Raw genomic sequence first — 5,267 nt, 5'->3', positions numbered from 1 at the left:
AAAATGTTTATTCATGTCTTCTGCCCATTTTTTAATAGGATTATTCAGTTCTGGAGTTGAATTTTATACTATATATAGAAATCCTGAAAAATTCTACCAAAAAAAAACCACTAGAACTGATACAATAAACCAGTAAATTTGCAGCATACAAAATCAACATACAGAAATTTGTTACATTTTGATACAACAATAATGAAGCAGGAGAAAGAGAAATCAAGGAATCGATCCCATGTACAATTACACCAAAACCACAAGATACCTTGAAATAAACCTAACTAAAGAGTTAAAAGATTTTCACTCTGAAAAATCTCGGACATTTATGGAAGAAATTGAAGAAGACACAAAGAAATGGAAAAATATTCAAAGCACATGGATTAAAAGCAAAAACATTGTTAAAAAGTTGGTACTACCCAAAGCAATCTAGACATTCAATGCAAGTAATTCAATGCAAATATCCGTGTCTAATAATGCCAGCATTCTTCACAGAGCTACAACCAGTAATTCTAAAATTATCATGGTATGGGAGCCTGGGTGGTTCAGTTGGTTAAGCATCTGACTTCAGCTCAGGTCATGATCTCACAGTCCATGAGTTCGAGCCCCGCATTGGACTCTGTGCTGACAGCTCAGAGCCTGAAGCCTGCTTCAGATTCTGTGTCTCCTTCTCTCTCTCTCTCTCTCTCTCTCTCTCTCTGCCCCTCCCCTGCTCATGTTCTCTCTGTCTCAAAAATAAATAAAAACATTTAAAAAATAAAATTATCATGGAACCACAAAAGACCCTGAATCCACAAAGCAATCCTGAAAAAGAAAAAAACTGGAGGCATCACAATTCTAGATTTCAGGCTATATTACAATGCTATAGTCATCAAGACAGTATAGTACCTGCATAAAAATACACACACAGATTAACATAACAGATTGGAAAACCCAGAAATCGACCCATAACTATATGGTTAACTAATCTTCGACAGAGCAGAAAATAGTATCAAATGGAAAAATGACAGTCTATTCAACAAATGGTGTTGAGAAAACTGGACAGCAACATGAAACTGTAATGAAACTGGACCACTTTCTCACAATATACACAAAAATAAATTCAAAATGGATGAAAGACCTGAATGTGAAAATGGAAACCATCAAAATCCTAGAGGAGAAGAAAGACACACACTTCTTTGACCTTGGCCAGAGCAATTTCTTACTAGACATGTCCCCAGAGGCACGGGAAACAATAGCAAAAATGAACTCTTGGGATCTCATCAAGATAAACAGGTTCTACCCAGCAACGAATCAATCAACAAAACTAAAAGGCAAATGACAAATGGGAGTAGATATTTGAAAATGACATATCAGATAAAGAGTTAGTATTCAAAATCTATAAAGAACTTATCAAACTCAATACTCAAAAAAACAAATAATCCATCATGGATAAAGAAAATGTGGTATATATACACAATGGAGTATGACTTGGCAATCAAAAAGAATGAAATCTTGCCATTTGCAACTCTGTGGATGGAATGGGAGGGTATTATGCTAAGTGAAATGAGTCAGTCAGAGAAAGACAAAAATCATATAACTTTACTCCTTTAAGGTCTTTAAGAGACAAAACAGATGAACATAAGGGAAGGAAAACAAAAATAATATAAAAACAGGGAGGGGGACAAAACAGAAGAGACTCATAAACATGGAGAAAAAATTGAGGGTTATTGGAGGGGTTGTGGGAGGAGAAATGGACTACATGGGAAAGGGGCACTAAGGAATCTACTCCTGAAATCCTTGTTGCACTATATTCTAACTAATTTGGGTATAAATTTTAAAAAATAAAAAACAAACGTGTTAATGACAAAAAAGGAGAAGAAAATTACCTCCATATGAATAGGGCCCCTATGAAAGCCCACCTCTGACAGCATATTGAACAGTAAAATACTAAAACCATTCCTGTCACATCAGGAGCCAGGCAATGATGATCACCCCCAACATAAGTATTCCACATGATAATGTGAAGAATAAACATGCTGCCCAAACCATATCATCGTGTCACATTGCTGATTTGGATGAAAGCCACGTGAGAAACAGCCAGTCCAAGGACACTCAAGACCATCCTTTGTCCCTTGACAGCAGGAAATAAATCTCCCTTGGGAAACTCCCTTCCCTGTACCAGGAGGGGAGAACCATCCTTAGCACCAGAATAAGGAACACAGGGACAAGAAGGATGTGCAAACAAACCTAGTTACTTGTTGACAAATTAAATACCCCAAACCCACACCTTTGCCTTAACTCTTGCCAAATCCAAAGTTTTGTTGTCTGAAAGTCACAAGTGCCACCTGCTTTGTTCATTCTCTGGGCATCATATCATTAGGAAGGCCATGCACTTGCAAAATGAAATTTAACATCCCCTTTAGATCAGTCTTATTTCAATTGAATCCTTACACAGGAGTCTAGGATAGACTTATCCTACAACTGGAAGAAGTACCCACAAACTTTGGCAATAAAAAGAAATAAAGACATTTAAATCAGTAAGGAGGAAGGAAAATTACTTGTTTGCAGATGACATGATCTTAAACATAACAAAAGCCTAGAGATACAACAAAAAGTATTAGAACCAGTTTTTTCAAATGAGGAAAAGGGCAGGATACAAAAAGAAAAAAATAAATGAATAAAAAATAAACCACCTGTGATTCGACACACCAGCATTGAAATATATGCAAAACAAATAACAAAATTATACAATTGAAGATGGCACAGAATAAAGTATTTTGGATTAAACTTCAAAAAGTATGTAAAATACTTGTAGAGTGAAAATGATCTATGTTGATGAAAGACCTATAAAAATGCACAAGGGTCTGCAAATATACCTGAGCTCACTGATTAGAATTCTTCATATTGTCACAGCACCATCTACACAAACTAAACTACAAGTGCATCCCTAACCCTGTAGTTCACTTTTAAGGAATCAAATTTAAGTCTGGAGTGTGATATATATGTCAGAGCACACGCAAATGGGGCCCTCTCTGTGCTGATTAAACCAGCCCAGCCCCAACACTGCAGCTGGGAGAGAAGCTCCAACCCTGGGTGTCCCAGGTTTTCCCATTCTGTGATCAGCACAGAACACAGACACCACACCATGGAGTTTGTGCTTGACTGGGTTTTCCTTGTTGCTCTTTTAAAAGGTAATTCATGGTGAACGAGAGACACAGAGTATGTGAGTGGATATGAGTGAGAACCAGTGGATGTGTGACAGTTTCCTGACCAACATGTCTTGTGTCTGCAGGTGTCCAGTGTGATGTGCAGCTGGTGGAATCTGAGGGAGACCTGGTGAAGCCTGGGGGGTCCATGAGACTCATCTGTGTAGCTCTGGATTCACCTTCAGTAGCAACAGCATGAACTGGGTCTGCCAGCCTCCAGGGAAGGGGCTACAGTGTGTCGCATATATTAGTAGTAGTGGAAGTAGCATATACTACGGCAGACTCCGTGAAAGGCTGATTCACCATCTCCAGAGACAACTCCAAGAACACGCTGTATCTGTAAATGAACAACCTGAGGGCCGAGGACACGGCCACATATTACTGTGCGAGAGACACGGTGAGGGGACTTCACTGGGAGCCCAGACACAAACCATCCTGCAGGAGGGGAACAGCACCACCAGGGGGCGAACACTATGCACAATTTTGCTTTGTGTTCCCAGGAGCAGGTGCAGTTGGAGGATACAGGCAGGTTGCCTGTCAGGGTCTTGGGGCTTCCTCTTCACAGAGCAGTTTCCCCAGGGAGCCTCATTGGACACAGGATTCTGTGATTACCTATTAACTCTGAATTAGCAACTGTGTTGTCATAGGAAAACTACCCTAACATGCACAAAAGACACAGTTCTTTGCATTGCTTACTCCTGTCTCTCAATATGAGTGAATTGCAGATTTCCTGACGCACAACAGCTGAACCTTTACAGGAGTCTCAGATGCACTCACTGTGCAGCCAGGACCACAGGATCCCACAGCTCTCCATCATATTCACCCAGCACTTTCCCCAATCAAACAACGTGACACTTCCCTCATGGCACTTGATACTCATGATTTTAAATGAGCTACAGCTTTATTCAATTCCTCTAAAGAAGAGATAATTCATCTCCATGTATTAGTCAGGATTCTCCCGAGGCACAGAAACCGAAGCAGATCGGTTTACATGACTAAATACATTGATAAGACCCACGTTCCACTCTCACATGCTGGGGACCCAGGAAAACCAGTGGTGTAATTCTCATCTGATTCTGAACTTGTTTCTAGTCTCAGAACGTGGAGAGCTGATGATGTAACTCTCAAAACAAGGGCCAGGGGAGACCAATGTTCCAATTCAACACTCACATGGGAAGTAAAAAAGGGAATTCTTCCTCCCTCTGCATCAGATTCTATTCAGAACCTTAGTGGAATGGGTGATGCCCAGGCAGACAGAAACCATGGATAGAAATGCCACTCTCTTCTGGAACACATCAGAGACATCCACAGAAACAGTGGGGACTCTGGGCACCCATGATGCAGTCAAAATGACACATAAAGGTAATCATGAGAAGTCAACCTCCTGTAAATGCGAAGTTCAAAGACTGAAGACTTAGAAGTCCATGCCATGACTGGCATGGAGCCTGGTGGGCATAGCTGTGCTTCTGTGGAGAAGGAGGTCTGGGTCCCAGAGGGCATTGTGGTCTGATAATCCCCTGGGCGACTTGGGAAGAGACATTTCCATTCTCGGGGTGCATTTCGTAAAGGGTGCATTTCCTCTCATGGGGCAGGATTGCTGACAGGCACCATTGCACTGCCCTGGTCATTAGCATAGGAGCCTCTGCTGAGCGCAGCTAACTGAACTTTGCCTTCTTGTTGTTATTCACCATGAACTCCAAGCCCCTAGTGTTCATGCAACTGCCCTTCTGGGATAACTAGCTCCAGGCACAGCAGTGAGACCCTCTCCCAGAGGATCAGTGAGGTCCCTGTCATATTGAGTTCATATAATCTGGAGTTTTCAAACCCAGCTAGAGCTGAGATAAAACATAAAGGCCCTGTGCCACCAGGTGGGCTAATGACTTGGACATGGACAGGGTGAATGCAGGGTTCTGATGGAAGCCTGGGACCCATGAGTACACATTGTTCTCTCTGTGTGAAGGCTTCCTGAACAGGGCAGCTGGGAACTCCAACTACAGGGAATAGAGAGGGAGCTGATGGCAATATTTCCTCCCACCATTCAGGATGGACAGAATTCAGTGAGCAGCACAGCACCTCCCAGTAGAAGCT

General features: G+C 41.6%; 1 pseudogene; it reads left to right on the top strand.

The window, feature by feature from the left end:
• Positions 1 to 2,826: 2,826 nt before the first annotated feature.
• On the top strand, positions 2,827 to 4,312 carry LOC122469628 (annotated as a pseudogene).
• Positions 4,313 to 5,267: the final 955 nt, after the last annotated feature.

Source organism: Prionailurus bengalensis, chromosome B3 (assembly GCF_016509475.1).
Source record: "Prionailurus bengalensis isolate Pbe53 chromosome B3, Fcat_Pben_1.1_paternal_pri, whole genome shotgun sequence".
NCBI lineage: Eukaryota > Metazoa > Chordata > Mammalia > Carnivora > Felidae > Prionailurus > Prionailurus bengalensis.
Note: the sequence above shows the minus strand (reverse complement) of the source record. Positions and strands in the feature narration are given on the sequence as shown.